The sequence below is a fragment of the Rhinolophus sinicus genome, linkage group LG12 (genome assembly GCF_036562045.2).
Source record: "Rhinolophus sinicus isolate RSC01 linkage group LG12, ASM3656204v1, whole genome shotgun sequence".
In the NCBI taxonomy this organism is placed as follows: Eukaryota; Metazoa; Chordata; class Mammalia; order Chiroptera; family Rhinolophidae; genus Rhinolophus; species Rhinolophus sinicus.
This window is the reverse complement of record NC_133761.1, coordinates 10649994-10674815: the sequence shown is the minus strand read 5'-3', so window position 1 is coordinate 10674815 and position 24822 is coordinate 10649994. Positions and strand designations below refer to the sequence as shown.

The window sequence follows — 24822 nt, the reverse complement described above, 5'->3', positions numbered from 1 at the left end:
AGAAAAAAGGGCAGAGACCAGAAAGATAAAGTCAGTTCCTTTATTTCTAAAATGGGGATATTAATCACAGCTACTTAATCAGTGATTATGAGTATTAAACAAATTAATACTTGTACTTAGAATTGTGCTCAGCCCTTGATAAGCCCCACAGACTATTTGAAAAATAAACGTAATGACTCGTCTAAGGCCTAGGAGTGAGAAAAGGCAGTATGTTTTTCTGAATAATCATACCTTGGTTCTAATGCACTTGTATGACTGGGCAAGTGATCGAACCTCTTGGAAGTGCAGTTTGCTTCGTCTTGGAAACACATGTGATGTTTCTGACTTCACAGCATTGTTGGGAGGGTTGAATGAAATCACACAGGCCACGTATTTGATCCCTGATAGGAGCCCAGCATGTGCGAACTAGACTCAGACCCAATGTTAGAAGCAGTGACCCTGTTCTCCTGATAAACTCAATGCTCTTTATAAATCGTGAAACATTTACATGATTGCAAAGAGCAGAGATTTCGTATCTATAACATAACTGCTTCCTCTAGGGCTTGAGGGTGGAATGTTTAATACATCTTCAGCCAACTCAAGAAAACCTATATAATCTGAAAGAGCAAAGCATGCCACTTTTCTCCTCACTGGCATCTTCATCAGTCAGCACGCTGTAGTTGCCTAAGCTTCATTTGTATTCTCTAAAAATTATAAGGGGAGGTAGGCTGAAGTCTCAGATTTTATTTGGAAGAAGATGTTCTAAGTATAGTACTTTGTTATCTCCCCCTATTTTGATTCTTTGTGTTTACCTGGTAGGCCCCGAGTCTCTCAGATCTCAACTCTGATTCTAACTCAGACATAACTAGTTGAATGACCTTGCCCCAGGCACTTGCAATTTTCTTTGACATTTAATAGCATCTATTGCCTTTATTTACCATTAAAAAACCCCACAAAACTCCGTTTATCAATCTTTAATTTTAGAACAGCTTCAGATCTATAGAAAAATTATGGAGGTAGTACTGAACGTACCCACATACCCCTCAGCCAGTATCCCCAATATTAGCATCTTATATTATTATGGTCCATTTGTTAATACAATGAAAGGATAAATCTATTATCCTTTGATACATTGTCATGACCTAGTTCAGATTTCTTTAGTTTTTAGCCAACATGTTTTTTTTCCCCATCCAGGAGGCCACATTACATTTAGTCACTGTCTCCTTAGGCTCCTTTGGGCGGTGACAGTTTCTCAGACTTCCCTTCATTTTAATGACCTTGTCAGTTTGGAGAACTACAGGTTAGGTATGTTGTAAAATGTTCCTAAGTTGGGATTTGTCTGATGGTTTTCTCATGATTAGATTGGGGTGATGGGCTGTTGGGAGGAAAACCACAGAGGTCAATTGCCATTTTTATCACATCGCATGAAGAGTGCATACCATAAACATGACTTGTCGCTATTTATTTTCTTTTTAAGAGGGCACAGCTTAAAGTGGCCCATGTGGGGATCGAACTGGCAACCTTGGTGTTAGTAGCAACGTGCTCTAACCTACTGAGCTAACCGGCTGCCCATGACTTGTTGCTATTGGTGCCAACCTTGTTTATTTGGCTGAGGTATTGCTTCTCAAGTTTCTCCACTGTAAAGTAACTCTTTACATCTGCTTCCCAAAGTGGACCTTTTGGAAGGAAGTCACTATGTGTAGCCCACACTGAAAGAGGGAAAAATTATGCTTCACCTTCTTGCAAGTAGAGTTTTGTCTTTCACTGCTCATCAGTATGAACTTTGATCTGGTCAGGCAAACCCGCTCTATATGACACGATATTTTGCCCAAATTCTACCCCTTCCTCTAGATCGGCTCCAGTGTGTCCTGTCTCTTTCATCTAGTCCTTCCTAATCTCCTTCTCAATGTCTCCCTCTTTGGACTCCTTTCAAGGTTTGTATCCCTAGGCAGCCCTTGAAATGGCATCACTTTGTAGGTTTCCTGCAAATGAGGTCTGTATGTTTACTGGTTTGAGATCTCATTTTATTGCAGATAAGATTTGAAGCATTTTCCTTGAATGCATTGAACTCCACAAGATAAAACACAATTAAAGATAAGCCTAAGTGGATGAGGACAGTGCAACAAAGATGAAATCAGGGTAGAAAAGATAAGATGAAGCCATAGATGACAGAGTGCTCTATTTTTTTCTTATTTTTTTCCAAAGTTCTGGCACATTGGTATAAACTGTTACAGTTTTCAAAGTCCCTTGTCACACCTTATTTTGTTGTTTAAAGAGAATAAGTGTACTACAATGTCAATGTTTTAATTTCTTTTTTTCCCAGAGTAGAAAACCTATATTCAAAGAGTGCCCAGGGCAGTGAACAACAGAACAAAGAAAGGAGTCCTAATGTATGAAAGTTCAGGGTCCTTTCACGTGTCGTGCATCTCACAATAGGATTATGAGGGTTTTGTGATGAAGGGGCCATGTTTTGTAGTTGTTTTGTTTCCCATATTCTGCTCATGTGGTATTAGGTACCTGATATGGCAAAGCACATGCTCATTGTTTGAATACCGTATCATTTTGCATCGAAGTTTGAAAACAGTGTGGCAAGGCGGGTTAATGAGAATTTAAGGTAGCAGACTAGGAAGACTCAAACTTGCGTTACGTGTGTTTTTTGTTGCTTGGAAGAAGTAGCTGTTCATCCCTGGGGATAGAAAATGAACCCATGCATGATTAGATTTGTCTTATTTCCATAAAAGACAAAAATGCTATCTGATAATTCTTCGATCTAAACTATTTTATGCATCCCAGTTAACCATTACGTTTCCTTGTTAAAGAGGAAGTGTGGAGAAAGACCAGTGGCTGGTGGTCCAAGGGTTGAAAGTAATGGTTACTTTACTTGGTGGGTTAGGAGGCGATTAAGTGATCTTCTCTGATATCGAGAAGAATGATGGTACTTCCATATCCCTTGAGTTAGTTAGAACTGCTCCCAGCAGCACACAGGAAGTGTCAGGGTCTTAAAGGGATGGGAATTTAGGACCACACCCTGGGAGGCATAGAAGGGCTGGTGACTGTATGGCTGGCGCAAATGGGAAGAACCAATGCTCTGTGACAGACTGAGTGATGGTGATGACCGTGAGGGGTCTAAAGAAAAGGCCCCGTCCTATTTTCTGAGTAATCCTGAGAGCTTCGAGTGTGTGCCAAGGTCATACATTGACTGATTAGCATAGATGAGTGAGCGCTTGAAAGGGCATAATTTGATTTGCAAATACAGAGAAATAGGATCTTTCTTGCATCTTATGCGTCACGGAGGAATCCATACCCATTACATCAGCTAAGTGCTAAAGATGCCAAGCATCCACGCTGTTAAGAAATATGTTTTTGTCCCCTGAGTAGGCAACATGGCATAGTTTTTCATACCTACATGTCCCTTATAATAACCCAGAGGACTTGTTAAAGCTGCAGAATGATGAACTCCATTCCAGACGTACTGAATCAGAATACTGGTGCCAGCCTGGGACATGGACATTTGTATTTTTCCTTTCCTGTCAGCCCTGTTCTGATCAGGGGACTGCTGGTTCAGAATTCCTGATCTGGTGATAGAACAAGGGCTCTGGGTTCAAACAAGTCAGGGTTTTGATGGAACCTCAGCCACTAATTCTGGGCAAGTTACCTAAATTCTATGAGCTACAGAATCTTATTTGTACAATGGGGATAAAAATATCTACCTTTCATGTACATGGTAAGATTAAGTGGGACTATATTTAGAGTTTTCAATTCAGTGCTTAGCATGCAGTAGTCATTCAGTTAATATTAATACATCCCTTCCCCCTTTAGTTTTTCTACTGGATTTCAGAATTTCATTCCATTTAAGTAGCCAAGTGTTGGAGTGTCTGAGTTAGTCCACCTCTTTGATGTCTAAAAGTTCTCCTTCATTATAAACCTGCCCACAGCTTCATCTGAAATTGTTCTAGATACTGACTGGCAGATAAGAACACTGAGAATGATGTATTTGAAATGACTATGTGTCCTAATCTTTGCTCTACTAGAAGCCATCTTGGAGATGGTTAATTAAAAGATTACTGTTTCTGAGTTTGAACCTTTTCTTTCAACTTTACATGAAAAATCCTCTTTTGTGTTTTCCAGAAATGATACTGTAGATAGATTAAGTCATTAATCAAGTTTAGTCAGGAAGGAAATGTCTATTTTCATTATGTTAACACTTGGTTCAATGATTACAGATGGGTTGGTTCAGTGTTCAAAGATATACGGGCTGGTGGTTTTCTAAAATGGAAAGAATTTGGGGTCCAAAAAAGATGAGTAATTAGGCTACGGTCACACAGCCAGTGGCAAGGTGGAAATATGAACCTGGGTCTGTCTGACCATAAAGAAGGCCAGGAAGTACATGAACTTGAAGAGGAGTGATTTTTTAAAAAAAGGTGTTAAAACCTTGAGGTGCTTTTTATGTCTCAGCAAGATCCAGTACTGAATAATAAGAATTCTGTGCCTTTCATCGCCCGTGCAATTTTCCGTCTGGTAAAATTAGATATTTCTCAACCCTTGCCCTAAACTGGTGAAGTCATGCAGACCTAGTTTAAACTTATGTTTGAAAGACGGTAATTTACATTCTTCTGTCAGTTACAGCCCACCCCGAAGTCATCACGTAGAACAAACTGTGGAGCGAATTGGTGAAGAGGATGACAAAGACACCTGTGAAACTGGGGCAACTGCTAATGATCCAGTCAGTTTCTATCATCCTCCAAAGGGCAGGGGCAGAAGCGGCCAGGTTTTAAAGGCAATTGTCACAGGATAGTTGTGACTTCATAAATAATTTTCACCCTAAGATCCTTAGGATGGGGAAATCACACTGTCAGCTCAAAATGACAGCTCAGGTTCCAATCATGACCTGTAAAACTGCTAGGCCACTGTTTTTATTCTCTACTTTCTTTGGTCCTCTGCTTGTCTTGTGGTGGGAGGAGGTGGGAGGAGGGAGGTTCTCACATGAATTCATGTCAATCGAGGTCTTGACTCACAACGTCTTCATAGACTCTGCCCTGAATTTCCACTCCCTCTCACAGCTCCCGTTGGGGCATTATTCCTATCACAGATGCTTCTCTTCTTCTGAGCTCTTGACTTCAGCAGTCTCTGGGCTTTTGACTAGTACAACTGTTATAGCTTCTCTAGGTGAGGGCCACACGGTTTCTGCTTGCAAGGTTCTGCCTCTTTTTCATGATCACGTAATGGATTTCTGGATGAATCCATTCAGAAATTGGCTGTGGTATCTAAGAGCCAAGCTGAGGTTCTTGGAATTACCATGGCATGGAGGAAAAGAAAGTGAAGCAATGGATTGCATTCGATTTTATCCAATCGTTTGTACCTGGTGAGAAAGATTTAATGGCATTTTTTCATTCTTTGGCTTATATGCAACCTTTTTTACCAGCCACAGAGGCTTGCTTGTGATTGGTTCAAGACAGTTCTCCACACCGTGACCAGAAACGTTATTTCCCATTCTAATGTTTAGGTTCCAGTTTGGAATTTTGTTCCTGATGTGTCAAATCGGCTTTTCTCTGCCTCTTGAAATTTTATTTGGGGACTATAAATAGCACTAAGGATTCTAGATCTTGAAAATATACCGACTCAAGCTGTTTTACCTTCAGGGCCATGGGTGCAAGACAGAGTGAGTATCCTTTGATCTGTCAATAATTGGGGCAGAAAATAAGGTGGATCTTGGGACTAGAATGTAAGCTCTTTGAAGGCAGGGATTATCTCCCATTCATTCTTGGGTCCTCAGTGTTTAGAATAGTGACTAGCTGATACAAGGTGCTAGATAGAAATCTGTTGAATGAGTGCTGAACAAATGGTGAATTAACAAATGAGAGTGGGGGAGTAATTATTGACTTAGAGATCAGAGAGGGAAGCATGGGAAAGTGGAAGTGGGTTTTGGAGGTGGTGAAGGAGGTGGGACGGAGACATATGAATTGCCTTTGACCTTGTGGTGACAGGCAAGGATGAGCACCACTGCTGCCAGCTGAGTGCAGTGGCAGAACAGCCCCAGTGTAGCAGCAGCAGCCCCATTGTGGTGGAGCCCCAGATCCTCATGGGAAAATCTCTAGTTATTCTCTCTTTGCTAAGAAATGGTAAGAAAAAATAGGACTGACCTTCTGGAGTGGAATAAAGTAGTATTATGCCTGCCTCCCTGTCTTAGAGGTCTAGTTCTGGATACAATGTGTGGCTGATGGTAGAGACCTTTCTAATTTTGCCAACCTATCCTGTGAATGAGTCTCACACACACAAATATCCATGAGTGTGTGTGGAGGTAGGTCATGAGAACTTGAGCTACGGTATTGGATTCAAGTCCACGCATCTTATGTGACCAAAGCAAGTTATAGCATCATGAGACAACGGCTTACTCCGTGGAGCTTTTCCTGAACCGATAACAGCATGAGTATCTCAGTCACTACTGTAGACCGGGACTGTTGAAATGTGAAGGATGCTGTAGACCAGTGACAGCAACAGGAGATAAGGAGAAAAGGGCGTCTCGGCACAAGAGGCAGCTTTTACCTCTTCTTTCCCCAACATTTTTATAATTCTTGGGACCAAAGCCAAAAAACAAACAAAATAAACAAACAAACAAAAATAACAATGCCGGAATTCTTCGAGTGATCATGGAAGGGATATGACATGAGTGGTAGGAGTTCTGGAAGGTCTCCAGATGGTTTGAATTATAGTGAGGGCTGTAAAGCATTGTTTGGATCAGTGATTTGTTAATTATGAAAGGTTAACAAGGATATCCCTGGAGGTTTTTCAAACCATATACATGCCTAGGACTTCTCCACTCTTTTCCTCACCACCCAGGTAATTCAGATTACCACCCCCTTCTCCTACCAATTTCAGAAATATAGCATTAGATTATTTCTAATGCCTCTTTCAGATAAAATATGCCGATGGTTATTCTTTTCCACAGAAGGATTTTTCTGATCAATGGATTTGGCTAGATCATAGATTAAGAACTTCCTTTTTATTTTTTGAACATCAGTTACAGGGGACTGAGTTCATTATCAGCTGGGTTTGCACATGGTCAAGGTCCTGACTGAGGCTGGTGGGATAGTCTTAGTTTCGGCTGTATGTATACACATAGCCCACCTTTTAAATCCTCAAGTCAGTCAAACCTCACTCAAAATCAAACTATTGAGCTAGAACAACATTCCATTCTTTTGCTTATACATTAAGTTTGACAGGCTGTGAATAATTTAGAAGATGATCTGAAGAACAAAGGAATAGAATTTCATTGAGTTAACATTTGCACGGAGGGACTAGGCTCTGCCAAGGGTGATTTTTCTTGACTCTCTAAAAACCAGTGGTATTGTTGGAGGGTACATGGACGACCCTAAGAAATTGTAGCTGTAGCAGCAGGATGTGTTCATTACCAAAGAATCCCAAACAGAAATGATTTCTCACATATTCAGCCTTGTAAGCCAGTTTAGACACCCATGAGATCAGAAATTTGGCAGCACAGAAGAGAGGCGACTTGCCAACTTAATGCTGTTTAATATTAATTAAACTTAATATAACTCAGATATCTGTGTTTCAGATATTCCCAGACAGAATACCAGAGAAGAATAAATCTATATTCATATTATATGCATATTTAAATTACATAATCATAAATGTATTCATAATTATACATTCCTATTACATAATATAGTATCATATATTCTAGATTTCTAAATATTTTTAGACTAACTGAATAGGAGGAATGGATATGCCAAATCAATAATTTCCACGAAACTGGGTACCGGGGGAAACTCACATGAGAATGTACTGATGCAAGCATTACCCATAAATACACATTCTCATTGCATTATGAAGGCTAAAATACTGCTATGTGCCCTTCACAACAAGCATTCAGGAGTGGGAGCAATTAAAGCCACCTCAAATTTTGTGAGAAGACATCATGGAGGAGGTGACTATCCAACTGTGTTTTAAAGCATGTCTAAGAGTAACCGACATCACTGGGAAATAGTTACTGAAGTGGTGTAACCTTGATAGGTATTTAGTAACATATAAAGAACAAAAAGAGGACAGCAATCGTGGTGAATATGCACTGTATTAAAACTTTGATGGCTTACCCTTTCGGAAAATGATGTGTTATATATTATATTATATTATATTATATTATATTATATTAGATTAGATTAGATTAGATTAGATTAGATTATCAATCACGGTCCCTTTCTCATCTGATATAAGCATGTAATAGTTACAATAGGGCAAGAAACACCCAATTTCTATTGAGTAACACAATTTATATTAGTTAGTATTTTGAATATTTAGCTGTTAAGCATAACTGAAATACACAAAATTAAATTACCATTCTAGCATTAGCATTCACGTAGCAAACACGGACATTGTTGTATATACGGGAAGGAGTGAGAGTCAAGGTTAATGGGCAGAGAGCCTGGGTCCAGCGTCCTAGTCGTGTTCTGAAACTTACCCCACTGAGCTCAGGTTTCCTTAGATATAAAATAAGGGGTAAATCTGGACCTCACAAACCAGGATTGTCAAGAAATTCAGTGGGGAATTCTGAAAATATACAAATTCTCAAGACCTAGCCCATGATTTACAGATGGAGTAAGGCCTAAGAATATGCACGTATAGGAACACCCCAGGAGAGACTGCTGCTTTCAACCAAGATGGAATAACAGGAACTCTGTTAACCCTCCTGCAGAGACAAGTAAAAAACTGGACCAAACCTATGAAACAATGATTTTTAAGACATTGGACATCAGGCAACAAAAACAATGATCCCTGAGAAATAGGAAACAATGAGGAAAGCCCTGCCCATATCCCAGATTACTGCCTTGGGAAGGTTTCCAGGCTGTGTGCTGGCAGGAGGGACTCAGGCTAAGCCTGGAGGTCTCCCTGTGTCAGGGAAATGGACTTGGGAGTCCGAGAAGGCCAAAGTGGGTAGAGTTTGCAGAGTAAAGCACTGGAGGAAGAGAGAGCAGCATACAGAGAGAACCCTGAAAACTAAAGACGGTCCCTTCTCTAGTCTTCAGCTGAGTACTGATCAGTGCATATATGTGAGAAAACTACAGAAGGGCAGAGAAAAGTGCAACATTAACTCCTGATAAACACTCTCAGCAAACTAGGAAAAAAGGAAACATAACACGATAAAGAACACTTATGAAAAAAACAAAACAAAAACACACCTTACAGTTAGCATTATATATACTTAATGGTAGTAGACAATTATTTCCCCTTAAGATCAGAATCAAGATGGGATATCTGCTCTCATCACTTCTATTCAACATGGTACTGGTGATTCTAGCTAGTGCAATTAGGCAAGAAAAATAAAACTAATTGCATTCAGATTGGAAAGGATGAAGTAAACTTGGTCTTATTGTCTATGTAGGAAATCTGACGAGATTTACCAAAAAAAATCTATCAGAACTAACAGATGCATTTAGCAAAGTGGCAGGATCCAAGAGTTGAGAGAACTAAAGGAGAAAAGAGCTTGTGAAGAGCATGAAGTTCAAAGGATGGCACTTATATTAGGAATTTGGTAATATTAGAAATATACATGGTTTTCAAACACTCCTCCCTACTCCAAATAATGGTTTCATTTAGAATTTAGGAGAGTAAAAGCCTTGCCTTCTGTGAGGAACAATGTCAGCCACGCAATTTGTTCCATTTCCATTATCGCCATGATTACATGGGAGCTCAGAACCTAGGAAGCATCGTCCCAACAATTCTAAAATTCCCATCAATTTTGTATCTGATTCATCTTTCCTTTGATGTTAGTTTCCTGTTTCAATTAACTTTCATATAAACTGACTATTCCTTTTTGGGAAGAGGGAGGAAGATGGAAAAGAAAGAAACAAATAAATATATAATTGGTATACATACATGTGTGTAGTTGTTATGTATATCTAGAGCATCCTAGCTACATATTTATTCACAATTCATTCAAGAAACATGAGGCAGGGCCTATGGAACCCCCACCTGAAACCTAGCCTCGTTATTTCATCACCCAGCATCTGTGAATGTGTGTATGCCCATCTTGTGTTTCTGTATCTACTCCGATTCCATGAAATCTCATTCTTTAGGGACTTTGAGTTAAAGGAAAATCCATCCTTTCTTGGCTAAAGAGGATGAGGCATGAGTTAATTCAATTCCTTGTAGGCATCTTTCCTGGTGCAGTAATACTAAATCCAGAGATAATTGGCAACTGCTTTGGCGACTGTTACCAGCTTGCTCTTTAGGCTGGTGAATAAAGATGTTGGAGAACGTAAATCACCAGCTGAGGTCTAACAGATTTTATTCTTGCTCCTGCATAGAAGCTGGACACTCACTGATAAACAGTACACTTTCATTTATGTTTGAATAATAAAGCAATGTTCATAGTTCAGCTCTTGGACGATTACATATATTACTCATGCTTTCAAAATGTAATAAAGATACAAACTTACTATCAGTTTCCCAATTAAAGTTGATGACCAAGCTTGGTGATGGTTATAGTTTTTGGCAGAGGTTTTTAATTTTCTTGAAATGCTTTCTTGGGATTCACAAACCAGCTTCAAGCATAAATACGCTTAGTTTGGGGGAATGGAAGTGGCAGAAACCAACACATGCACATAAAGACAATGTGTATATACAAAAACTATTCAGGTGACAAACCTGGCAAAAGCTGATATTGGTCCTATTTAAATAAATTATTTATTTTTAATTAAAAAATCGTTTTAGGGTTCACATGCACTGGAGAATTTAGTGAGTGAATTTAACTGTCAATGTTATGGCTAGCTAATGTACACTGATGTTTTTCTTGGCATTAAAATAATATGTGCTGATAAAACTATTTTTACTGGATAATAAAATAATCCTCATCTGGGGAGGCTTTCCAGTGGATACTTGACAGAAATCCAGGGTATTAACACTTACGAAGAATTGAAAGGGGCCTATGACCATTTGGTCCTACCTCTTTACTTTACACAGGGGGCTCCTGAGATCCAGACAAACTGTAAAAGTCTTGAGCCATTTTAACTACTATCAAGCCATGAGTTCCCTCCCATTGCCAAAGCAATATAACAGGTCCTGCCATAGTGGCCTTCTTTGCATTTAGTATTTTCTGGCTAAAATAACACTGTCAGGATGTTTTTTTTCCTCCTCAATATTGGCATGATTTAAAAGTTTGAACTTCTGAATCACATAGACTTGAGTTCAAATTCAGATTACTTATGAGGTCTGAAAATTAAGTTTGCGAACTCATCCTAGGAAAAGTGCTACATCCCTCGTTGCTGAATATCACTGTGGTCACCTTCTAAGTACTCCCCTTGGGAAGCTATGCACTGATGCCAGCGCCTAGTCCACCCTTTAAAGCAATTTTGGAACTCTGTTGTATTACCCTTGATGTCCTCAATGTCATCAAAATGTCTTCCTTTCAGTATTTCCTTTATCTTCGGGTAAATAAAGAAGTCATTGGGGGCCACATCAGGTGAGTAGGGAGGGTGCTCCAATACAGTTATTTGTTTACTGGCTAAAAACTCCCTCACAGACAGTGCCGTGTGAGATGGTGCATTGTCGGGATGCAAGAGCCATGAATTGTTGGCGAACAGTTCAGGTCATCAAACTTTTTCACGCAGCCTTTTCAGCACTTCCAAATAGTAAACTTGGTTAAGTGTTTGTCCAGTTGGTACAAATTCATAATGAATAATCGCTCTGATATCAAAAAAGTTTAGCAACACGGTTGCAACAAGTTTGCAAACTTAATTGTCAGACCTCATATAAACAATGGAATATAGCTTGGCCATGGAAGGGAATGGGTTCTTGCCATCTGTGGCAGCATGGATGGACCTGGAGGGTATTGTGTTGAGCAAAGTGTAAGACAGAGAAAGATAGATGTTATATGACTTCCCTTATATGTGGAATCTAAAGAACAAAATAAACAAAGAAAACAGAAATAAACTCATAGATACAGAGAACATATTGATCATTGCCAGATGGGCGGGGGGTTGGAGGTGTGGGTGAAAAAGAGGAAGGGATTAAGAAGTACAAATTGGTAGTTACAAAATAGTCATGAGATGTGAAGTACAGCATAGGGAATGTAGTCAATGATTCAGTAATAACTATATATAATGTCAGGTGGGTACTAGAGTACTCAGGTGAATTAACTTCTTAAATTGTATAAATATCTAACCACTATACTGTACACCTGAAATTAATATAAAATACCATTGAATGTCAGCTAAAATCGAAAAATTTAAAAATGGAGGGAGGTGAAAGGGAATAAGAGATCCAAATTTCCAGGTTTAAATCACATAAGTCATGGGGAGTAATGCACAGCATAGGGAATATAGTCAATAATACCCTGATAGCATGGTACAGTGTCAGATGGTTGCTGGACTTATCATGGTGATCACTCCTTTATGTATATAAATGTTGAATAACTACAATGTACCCCTGAAATTAATATAATATTGTATGTCAGCTATATTTTTAATAAAAATCTTTTTAAAAAGAAAGGTTATATGACACTATAGCTCTCTAGTACAATGTGCTCAACTCTTATTCTAAGCCCATCACTTCTGTCGCATATGGTATGGTCTTCCTTCGAGCATCACTCACCAGGGCAGTGCTGTCCACTAGAAATTTCTGCAGTGATGGAAACGTTCTGTGTTTGTACTCACCAATATTGCCGTCACTAGCCTCACGGACTATTGAGCACGTAAAATAGAACAGTGTGATGGAGGAGCTCAGTTTTTTTCTTTGCTTAATTTTAGTGAATTTAAATTTAAATAGCCACATGTGAGTAGAAGCTACCATACTGGTCAGTGCAGGTCTAGAGGTTGGATGGATAGATATTGGGAGCAGGCCTCTCTACCTCTCTTCCTTCTCTTTCCTCTCTTTCTTCCCGCTTTCCTCCTCTTTCTACTGCAAGTTTATTCCCTAAACATATGCTAAAGTAACCCAGGCCACATAAGGCTTCTTCTAGGGAAACATATTTGCTTTTTAATGGAATCCTCCTAGGGACGATTCCTAAACTGGAAAAAGATAAGAATGTCACAGAATCCTGGTCAGGAAATCCTTTGAGGTTAAGTTACACCCCTCAAACCACACCTTACAGGTAAGTATCCACTCTGCCAGTTTAGAACACAAGGCATAATAAAGCATCTCCTATATTACTTACATTGACATTTCTTGATATGTGGAGTAATATCTTATGCCCTTTAAATAACCTGATACAGATTTTAATGTCAATAGCTTTTAACGTGCTTTAAGTTATTAAGTGCTTAAGTCATTACGTCTAGACGGTGTTCTTAAAATGGGTAATTATTTCATTTTTAAAGGATTTGCTCACCTAGCTCTAGCCCCTCCACCCCCAATCCCTATGTGTCATGTGCTTAGAGATACTACCCATGTCACACTAGCGTCTTTAAATTGTGTGTTCATTCATTGCACTAACACTATGTTTGCTTCCTTCTACTAGTACTGGAGGAACAAAAAGAAGAAGAAACAAGATGAATACAGGCACTTGTAGAAGATAAAGTGTTTTCCAGGTAGCCCTTAGGAAGGTTTCCTAGTTTCAATAGAAATGTCCCTCTTCCGTGTCTCGTGTCTAGTGTCTGGGCTGGAGATTTTGTTTTGGGAAGTCTTTGTCTCGCAGTTTCTGAAGTCACATCCCTCAACAGTGACTTCTGAGGGCATGGCCTCTGGTTCCCAAAGCCCAGCTCTGTTCCTTCAAGATCCGACTCTGGAAACACCAGCTGGCTCCTGACACAGTCAGATAGGAACCAAAAGGCAGAGCCTTCTGGGTAGCTGAGCATAGGGCTGCTTTGTAAAGCTGTTGCTCCAATAAACTACTTCCTAAAACTGTGCCCAAATGTGCAATTTAACCCCCTATGATGACTACCAGTTCCCAACTCCTCTTAGCTGTCTGATATCCTTTTCATGTGTTTTTTTTTTGATGATGTGAATGGTTGTTTCTTGTACCCTTGTAAAATCCTTGACATTTAGAGTGGTGTCGTACCAAAATAGTTTGTAGCTCACTGATAAGCAACTTGGTCAATTAGCCAAACATCCTAAGAAAATCATGGTGTAGATAAGGAAAACTGTTATCTGTTCATGCATTAATAGTTTGGTGTTTTCTGTTTTAGGACTTCTGTGTGTGTGTGTGTGTGTGTGTGTGTGTGTGTGTGTGTGTGTATATATACATATTTTCATTTAACAGCAATAAGAATTATTAGCAAGTTGTCAATACCAGTCTTACTTGTAGGTGAGGAAACTGAAGCTTATGTAGTTCAAGAAAATTCTGCAAGATCTCCCAGCTTATTGTGGCACAGTTGACACATACATCAGGTCTGTATGGCCCCTGGAAACGCTTTTTCCACTTTTCATACATTGAATCCACTTGAAATATCAAGCTGGTGTGAAGTATTTAATTCAAACTTCATATTTAGATCTCCGGGGCCTTTACCAGTGAGTTGTATTTATTCATTACAGCAGTTCTCACAAGACTTGAAAACTATAGATATTTGTTTGAATTAGTTTGTGTCTTTGAAAAACAAAGTGCTTCTTTAACAGTATTACAAAGTATATTTTTCGTGAAATAAAAGTTTCTATCATCCAATTAGTCCTCATTATAAAGTTTTTAAAAATGTGTGGGTATGTGAATACATGTATGTGTGTATTTTACCCCCACATACACATGTGTAAGTCCAATGTTGAAATTTTACTTTTGTTCCTAAATTTTTTCTTTTAGGATAAAAAGGCATCCAATTTTTGAAGACATTGGCTCAAAAAGTTAGTTCCCACTTTGGGTTCATCTAGCAGTTTGCCATGCAAGTTTGATAAAACAATTAACTTCTGGGGCCTCAATCTCTTCACCTGTGAAATGGGAATAATGGCCATATTACTGTTCTACTTTTTTCTCATGGAAGTAAAGACTTATATGTGGATTAACATAACCAATACTTTGTCCTTGAAAATGAAGCCTCGTTTCTTGCTGGGAACTAAAATTGTCCTTTCTTGACTTTTGTCATTTACTATTCAATAGAGATACATAAATCACGTGTTCATATAACCTCGATATCATGCCTGGTATTCATATTTTCAGCATTCTCTTCACCATGAAAAATCCAGAACCTGATCTTCTTTATTTCATTGTCCAGAAATATCAGAATATGTACCACCAGGCTTTGCATACTTGAGAAAAGAGGAAAACCTCCAGCAGTCTGAGATCAGCCTGTTTTAAGGAAGCTGCTACAGCCGTCACTGCAGAACGACTGACCACAAGGTGGCAGCCTGTAAGAATATCAGGGCTAAGCAGAAGTCCTGAGCAATAATTAATTGCTTTGGTGGCTGATGTCCTCTGGCTCAGCCATACTGAGGTCAAGTATCTACTAAGGTGATAGCTGCCAAGAGGTCCATCAGCTAACAGTCTAGGAAACCACTTCTGGGCAGTGTTTTCTAAAAAGCAGTAACATCACTCTTTCATCTTAGAATGCCACAGCTTTCAGAACGCTTCATTCCACTCAAGAATCTAAAGCATACAGTGGTTAGAAAACAAATGGAGGTGGGGAAACCATTCCTTATATTTTCCTATTGTTTAAAGTCATTGCTTCTCAGCCTTGACTGTCCATTAGAATATCCTGGGAACTTTCAAACTAATCTCTGGGGTAGTGTCCCAAAGATTGAATTTTGAAAGCACCCCAGGTGATTATAAGTGCATTCAAAGTAGAGAACCATCTTTTCAATCCTCTCTATTCATTCATTCCGTCACCATGTATTGCATACTTCCTCATGTCAGCTTTGAGCAAGGTGATAGCGATGATGTAAAATGAGATTCTGCAATTGTCCCAACGACCGCACAAGTTATTAGGTTGGTGCAAAGGTAATTGTGGTTTAAAAGGTTAAAAACAATTGCAAAAACCGCAATTGCTTTTGCAGCAACCTAATAGTAACTCAGTTCAATGGAAATCGATTCAGCAATCATTTATCAAGATCCCACTACACGACAGGGACTATGGGAGAGATGGAGGAGGCTGAGATGACAGAAATTCCTGCTGTTTAGCACTTCCGTTCTAGTGGGTGGTATGTACCAATAATTATATGGGGCAGAATTTGGTATTATTAATGTCTTATCTTTCTATAACACTTCACAGTAGCACAAAGCATTTTCATCAACCTATGTAAGTTGAAGCTCATCCAGTAATTCCTGAGATTGGTAAGCTAGTTAGCATTAGCTAAAGTTCAGAGAAGAAGGCGGACGTGTTTTGTCCATAAGGAGCAAACTTAGGCCCTCACACCCAAGGCCACGGCCTCTGTGGCCAGGGCTCATTGCCTCATTCCATGCTGTGTTGTAGGGATCAGAAAAGAGTGGTTGATTTTCACTGTAAAAGTATTTGTCCAAGGGTGTATTTGTGCATTTGCCTTGGGAATTTTAGTTCCTGGAAAGTGAGGAGAGGACCACTTCTATCCACACATTCCCTGGGGTCCTTCCTCTGTCCAGTCAGAGGCCTTGTCTGATGCCGTGGTCATGCTTGTATCCTTTTTATACGAGCTCCTCTTACGTCCACCAAATGTCTGGTCTGTAAAATTGTTCTGGATGTCCATCGTCTTGAAGAGAAAACTGAAAATACTGAGTTCCATCCGCAGATCTGCTTGCCATAAGCTTCTGTCAGCCCCAGAAATGTTTGATGAGGGGACAAGGCAATTGCATGTAAAGCAGCCAGACAAGTCTTATTTTTCAGAGATTTCATTCTGCTGCTAATAAAGTGTAAAGCCAAATGCCATCTGGATGGAGACTGGCACATAAGACGATGAACACATTTTAGGAATTAACCTTATGGCTGATTTGGAGGGTTGACTCTTGAAGTGACGTGTAGGTGAATACAACTCCTGGAGTGCAGATTCAAAACGATATTAGAATCCCTCAGGGTCAATAAACAGAGGACGATCTTCCTGGGTCACTCTTTTATTTTCCCGTAACAGCAGACTATTGGCTAAGTGACTGATTCCCAGAGGACCTATGACCTTTCTATTGCACGGAAGACTTTGCTGTTAAAATCCCGCTGTGGGGCTGTGGAATTATCTATCTGTTCCTTAATGGCGGTTAGACGGCTGTCCAGATTTAGGTGCCCATAGCCTAAGAGAAACACTACAAACTTGGAGTCCATCCAAGAGAAGTCATTCGTGTGATGAGGCATAGGACGATCACTTGCAAGAGAGACAGTGGAGGGGCTGTCCAGTTTCAGGTTGAAGAAGCAAAGACTCAGAAATGTAGTATCTTTAAATATGGAAACATCTATTTGGGGAAGTGAAGTTGTATTCATTCTGTCTAGCTCCAGAGAGAAGCTCCAGGTTTGGCAGTGACAGGGGGGCAGAAGTCCACTTACCCTGCTACGGAAGAATATTAGAATTATTAAGCAGTAGAAACAGTTGCTTCATATTTGTTAAGAGAGTTTCATGAGACTATGTTAGGAATGTGAAGTGGGAATTCCTCCATTGGGTAAGAAGTGGTTTTAGTGCACTTTCCTGGGATCAAGACCTAAAGATGGTTTAATACTCATGTTTCTAATTATGCTACCATCTTGTCTAAGCCATTAAACTTTACTCTCTTAGGTGAGAGAACACACTTGATTGATGTTAAAAATTAGCCATAAATGTAAACTGGATAGGTAATCCTTACCCACACTTCTAGGTATAGGGCACTCAACTACTCCCTGTTAAATGAGCATATGTATCATGTTTTTATTTTTCTAATGTCAAATCAGCTGTGGACTAGAGGGGTCTAAGGGTCCCACATACCTGTTTCCAGTCTACCTGTCAACCTCATATTGACCTTGACCTCTCATGCTTTATCGTTAAGTCATCTTCAACTGCTGGGAGTTTTCTGAGCACACTTTCTTTATCACACCGTTTGCTTCGGCAGTTTCTAGGTCAAGAACTACTGTATCTGTTCCTCCACTAACACCTCTACCCACCTTACTTGCCCGTTTTCTGCTCCTGACAGTGTCATCTCAGACAGCATCTCTCATAAGAAGTCATTCCTAACTCCCAAGGCTGTGTTCATTGCCACTCCTCTGCCCCCATAGTACCTTGTACGTCACGCTCTGCTCCTTTACTGTCCTGGCACACATCACCAATCAGTGATGACACACTTTCTTGGCTGAGCCTGGATTCAACTTTAGAATCCTTCTCAAGACATTCCAGGCAGCCACTACTAATGAACCAGCGTTGACAATCCAGATGAAACCTGCCTGCCAGTGTCAATTTGGAGCATGCTTCACTCGGGACACTTTTCCATGTTGTACTGAAATAGTTCATGAACTTGCTTTTCACACAAAGCTGTAATCACCATTAGGGGAATCGCTGTCATTTTTAATTGTGTTTTAATTCCCAATACCATGCACAGTGCTTGACACTGGTTTTCCCAGAAGAGCTCTTCCTGCTATAGAAGTAAACTGGGGCATTTGGCTGGTCGCAGGCTAGAAAGTGGAAAGGAAACTCATCATAGAGGCCGTGTTATGGGAAAAAACTAAGAATTTAAGATCAAATTGAACGGGTTCAGGTCCTGCTTCCCCCTCTTATTACCTGTGGGACCTGGGAGGTCACTTAACCACTCCATACTTTAGTTTCACCATCTAGAAACTGGAGATGAGAATTATACCCATTACACAGTGCTGCTATACCAAGTAAAGGATAAGATGCACGAAGCACTGAGTTTCGTTCCCAGTACATGCTCTTGCTTCTACTTCCTCTTTATTGTCGTCTTATTCTTCTTTCTCTTTCTGTTCCTCCCTTTCTTCTCCTTTTTCTCATTGTCATTCATACATTTTTAATGTGGATTAAATTCGTGCATATAAGATGTAATTCATTCCTTTTTTCCATTTACGCCTAACCAAAACCATGCTCCAGAAGGAATTCTAGACCTTATCATTGGGTGGAAGCCAAACGTGGCAGACCATCTTCTAAGGTAACAAAAGTGGCTTTCTGGAAAGAGACATAGCCTCGTGCCCCCTCTCCCTCTTTGGATTAATAAGTTTGAAATCAAAAGCCTTCTTGCTGAGAAAATGGGGAAAGGCTGATATGACGACAAGTCAGTGTGGGGAGTTCTCAGGGAGAGCCAGGATGTGAGGCATGGCTGGAGGTCAGGAGGAAGCCAAGAATTCCACACTAACCTTCCACGTCACCTGGGCAAGTCACTCACGAAGAGTAACTCCCTTCTCCCCTTGCCTGGGGATCCCTGAGGTGCTTGGAGGTTGACAGTGTCACATTGCACTTTCGAGCGGGAAGAGGATTTGCCATTTTATCTCTTGGCCTCTGCGTCTCCTTTCTCGATGAGGACTTGTGCTGCCTACTCTGGGGTGTTGTGGGGCCGATTAATTAGCTAATATTGGTAAAGGGCCCCTGGTAATGACTGCTAAGTGTTTGTACCGTGTAATTGCCATTTTTTCCCCAAGAAAATGTTCATATCGTTACTAATTAGGCATTGTTGGAGCATCTCATGCCCCATTATTTTACAGTTGTCTTCCAATTAATTGGCATCAGTACCATTTCAAATGGCACTTATTGCCTAGTTCCCTGGTTTAATTTCTGGAAATTTTACGGGAAGCCTGGGCGTTGCTTCTTATTCACTGTAACTTGAATAATGACAACGTAAATATAGCTTTGGGTGGTGATATTGTCAACAACGAGATTACTTTAGAGGTTTCAATTAAGAACACTACAGCACCGTAGTTCACGTGAAAGTTTACTATGGTGCTTGAGCCCTCTGAGCACTTCTTCCCTGGGTCTGCAGCTCCTGCCTGAGTGTCTGTACACACGTGTGCTCACGTGTGCATATGCGGGTGTGTGGGTAGTGTAATGATGGGGGTGTAGTGTAAGACATGACGTCAACAGCAGAGTCCTCCTTTGGCGGAGTCTTCTCTAAGGCACAGACCAGAGCAGCTGTTCTCACCAGAGGAGAAGGGGAGAAAGGTGGTATATGAGGGTAAAGAGGGTCAAGTATATGGTGATGGGAGGAGGACTGACTTTGGGTAGGGAGCACACAATTCAATATACAGACGACGTATTACAGAATTGTATACTTGCAAACCACCTAATTTTATTAACCAATGTCACCTTGCTCCATTTAATAAAAAATAAACTTGTCTCCATTTTCTTACGACAACCTAGAGACAAGAGTTGGCTCAAATCAAGCATTGTTTGTTAAATGTCTATGATGTTATCAGGTATTGGAATAGACGTGTTTCATGCTTTTTTCAAGTTTTACGAGTCAGTGAGGCATCTCACGTTGCCAAAACGAAGACTCACAGAAGTTCAACAAGGTGGCCAGGGTCCCGTAGCTGGTCATTGATGAAGACAGGGCTCAAACGCAAGTCTGTGAAGGCTGGGCCCCTTCCACTCTCTCTTAGACAAAACTGCTGAACTTTTTATCTGGAAATGAGTCTTGGTCATTTCAATGGCCAACATATATCTTCTCCAGGAAGCCTTGAAGAATCACCTATCTAAATGCATCTTCTCTCCTGGATCTGATGCTACTTTCTATCACTTCTCATAGTCTGACTTTTATTTTTTACTGTGTTCCAGTGGGAAGGGCAATATAATATGATGGTGATGAAAGCATGGGCTTGGAGACATCTGGATTGTATTTCTCACTCTGCCTCTTCCTGTCTGGGTCATCATGGCCAAGTTTCAGCACCTACTAAGCTTCATATTGTTGATGTAAAGATGAAAAGCGAACATGTGTGGAAAGTGCTTAGAATGTTTGATGGCACTTAGAAAGCACACAATACATAGTGGTTAGATGGATGGATAGATACATAAAAAGTATGAATGAATGAATGAATGAATGAATGAACGAACGAACGAACGAACGAATGAATGAATGAATGAATAGTAGACATCTTTGCTCATTTGTAAGATTACCCCGCAAATTCTTTTTTTTCTCTTGAGGTTTATTGAGAAATAATATATATACCACTGTATAAGTTTAAGGCATATGGCATGATGGTTTGAGCTACACATATTGTGAAATGACTACCACAATAGGTTCAGCTAATATCCACCATTTCTCATGGAGACAATAAAAAGAAAAGAAAGAAGAAAAGAAAAAAGAAAAAACATTCCTTGTGATGAGAACTCTTAGGATTTACTCTCTTAACAACTTTCCTATATATCACACAGTAGGGGTAACTATCACCATATTGTACATTACGTCCCTAGTTCATATTTACTCCCCCCAAAACGTGTCCCTCAAGCTTGTACTTATATCAGCTCAACAAAAATAATTTTAAAAAAAATAAAAAGGAATCTCAAGAAGATTTGAGAAAGCCTAGTGTATCTGACTAAGGCACAGGAGTGGTGGGAAAACTGGACTAGATCGCACTAATTATGAAAGGATAGCCAACATCTTGACAAAAATTACCACTAAGATAAGAATACGGTGATTCTTGATGAGCTGAAATACCTATATGGGTCTGTTGTGCTGTCACTTCTTCTACCCCATTTCATATGTAGAGCACAGAATGACAGGCCAAAAGGAGGCTTAGACTTGAAATCACAGGATTCGTATCAGAATTCCACCCCACCATGTGTAATTATCTATGTAACACTTGGACCTTTGCTGAGCCATCCACTATCATAGTAAATTGCACGGGCAGTGTCAAGACTCCAGGAAATGGACTCTGAAGTGGGCCGTGTTCTGTGTACAAACATCTGTCAGGGAGTGAGAGGAGTAGAATTTGGGTAAAGGTGACTGCAAACAAAGGGGAATTTCTGGAGGTGGGGTGGCCCTTCAGAACTGAACTGAGAAGAGGGCCAAGCCTCTGATCCCTTGGAGATTGTCCACAGGAGAGAGGTGTAACTTTGGCCACTGGGGGACAGTTCCTGGGGAGGAACTCGGCTGTGAGCTGTCAGCACCCCACATTCCCAGCAGCTGCAGGAATGAGGTTTGCAGTCCTGGGGAGAAGTGTGAGGAACACCAGGCCTGCACCGCAGTGAGGAAATGAGGATGTGAACTCAGGAAGTGGGACCCTTACGACTGCTTCGTGATTTTTGCCTCTGCCACTCGAGGACTATTCTCATTTCCATTTTGCTGAAGAAGCTATAGACTCTCAGAGCTAAGCCTAGTGCCCTAATGACCTGCTAAGAGATTGTAAGGCCCAAAATACACCGCCAAAGCCCATGCACATTCCCCGGGCCAGTGTGTCTATCTACTTTGACAGCAAATGAGAAGTCACTCAATAACTTGCTAAACGAGCCAACTCTCCATAGCTCTCTAAAACTCGTAAGAAAAAGGTTGAAGGGGACCATGTGTGTGCATGTGTGTGTGTGGTTTCAGAACAAGCAGATGCTAATTGTTCCCTCAGCATAGTTAGTGCCACTCAGGATGTTAAAGTAGTACAAGGCCATTTCATATCATTACAACCCACTTTATAGCATTACAACCCACCACACATCAGTGGATTCTGAGGCAGGTCTTATTGCTTATAAATGTAGCTCCATACAATCAAACCTAATATAGGCTTTTTGAGTTTCACTCACTAGCTCCGTATTATTTCAACAATTATTGCATCCCAATGATGTGCTTACTAGGACCATGGAGGTAAATGGAGCTTAGCGCTTGGTGACAGGGCGATGTTAAATCTGGACTCCAAGATCATAAGCTGATTCTGTAGATATGGTGGCTCAGAGAATAAAAAAGACAAAGAAATGTCTCTGAAACCTCAGCCTATTCCACCATCCCAAAGCTGACGTGAATGCTGCAAAAGGAAGCGAGGAAGGGAAAGGCTTTAGGAGCAGCCATGACATATCTGCTCCAGTCTCTGAAATGTCCTACAACCCAAGAAGCTGTACTCATGCGTGCCACTGGCCATCTCTGCTGAGTAAGCCTCTGCACGGTTAACTGGCTTGATTGCCATTTTATGCACTTATAGGATGCGAGTCGCAGCCACCTGAGCTCGTGAAAGCACAATAGCTACCATGAGTCTTCTCTCCAGCGCTGGTCCAGGCACCCATCCTTCGCCCCTTACTGCTGGGAAAGGCAGGGTTTCACTCTAACCTCTTCCTTAATATTTGCTCTTACCTGCCTGGACCTCCCCAGGATCTGTGTGTCTTCAACCCTCACAACTAAATGTGAGAGCAGAGTCTGGCCGGTTACCTGGTTTGCAAGCAGAATGCAGGGGCTTGAGTCACGGTTCCATCACTTGCTGGTGGCTGGTAGGCTACTAAACGAATCTGGGCTCTGGTTATTTCATCATCTGCAAAATGGAGAGAGGGGAATAATAACCATGTCACACTGTGGGGAACAAAGGGGAGAAAGATATAACTCCAAATGAATGGCTGAGTTCAGATTAAACTGTCATGTATTGGGCATGTACCAGAGGCTGGGTATGTGCTGGAAACATTATCTCGTTATCTTAATGATCAACTGACACTCCAATCCCCTTCTGTGCAGTTGAAGAGATGGAGGCTTATAGAGATTATTTAACTTGGAGGAGGTTACCCAGCTCTGGTGCCTGTGCAGTGTCCAAATATCCAGTGTCACAGAGATTAGAGACTGCCTGGGCCTCCGAGAGGGCAATGTGCCCTACCTAGCAGGTGCTGTGACGAGATGATGTCTGAGCCCTGCCAACGCTGAGGTTATGATCTAGGTGGCTTGGTGAGGACCTCTACTGGTGGAATTTGGGGTGCAGGTGTGAATGCAGTGAGGCTGGAGGTTGGGAGGAAGGAGCTGAGTTTCATTATTTGTTTACTCATCGGCTGCATGGGATCTAACTCATTTCATGCCACTGCTCTGCTAATGTCCTTTAGGGGCTTCTCAGGGCCCTTTGGACAAAGATCATGACACAATCAGAGGCTGCATAGTCTGCCACTGCCTCCTGTTCCAGACTCATCTCACCCCCCACTCTGCTCCCTTCCTCGGGCTCGGCACACTGGGCAGCCTCAGTGCCTGCTCCCACCTGCCTTTGCACATGCTGCTGCTTCTGCCTAGAACGCTCTCTCTCGTCACTCTGTGTCAGTTAACTAAAGCCTTGTCATCCTTCAGCTGTCCACCCAAGCCTATTTCTCAAGGCAGGCTGCCCACCGCCACCCCAGGGCCAGCGCAGCTTTCTCTGTGAATCGCCATGTCGGGCCCGTCCTCCTTTTCCTTCCGAGCACCTCACTCCCTTTGCAGCTATACATTCATATTTGTCTTGCCCTTTCGACTGTAAGCTCTATAAGTACAGGGACAGGCTAGGACCGCTGGCAGGGCCCTTAGATGTCCTGTAATCACTGATACCCGCTATGTCAACAGTCTCTAAATCACTCACTAAATCTCAGTCTCCACTCTGTGTGAAACAAGCATACGGGAGGTACTAAATACATATTGGTGATTCACCTGCAAAAAACCGTCTTCCATTCCTTCAGAGCCCTAACTCAGTTCATATCTAGCCACTTCTTAATGGGTCAAATGACTAATACTAAACACGTGGAGGAAGAAAGCAAGGGACAGAACTGGCACTTATCATATACTTTACTATTAGCAAGGCTTGCGTTTCAACAAATGCTTCTCATTTTTTGGCAGGGTTTCAACCTCTGGAGGAGAATGTGAGGGCTGGTCCGTCCATGTACTCAGGAGCCCCGTCCATAGGAAAAGCACTTCTTGGTATCGTATGGAGGGCAAACGCATGGGCTTCGGAACCAGACTGGCTGGACCTAACGTCTGACTCCACGACTGACTAACTTTATGAATTTAAATGAGCTACTGAATGTCTGACTCAGTTTTGACATCTGTAATATGGGGGTAACAATAGTAGTTACGTTGCAGAGTTGTGAGGATTAAATAATTTAATCTTTATTTTATAAGGTGTTTAGAAG

The 24822-nt window shown here is 41.0% G+C and overlaps 1 long non-coding RNA gene across 38 annotated transcripts in view; it reads right to left on the bottom strand.

Annotated features, from left to right (window-relative positions):
- LOC109443351 (protein LRATD2) overlaps nucleotides 1-24822 on the bottom strand; it is a 530125-nt gene that overhangs the window by 139733 nt on the left and 365570 nt on the right. For 32 of the 38 annotated variants that reach the window (XR_012490862.1, XR_012490863.1, XR_012490844.1 and 29 more), the window contains one exon: nucleotides 23123-23222. This is a non-coding gene — a long non-coding RNA (protein LRATD2). The other 6 variants (XR_012490842.1, XR_012490837.1, XR_012490840.1 and 3 more) reach the window with 6 other exon arrangements.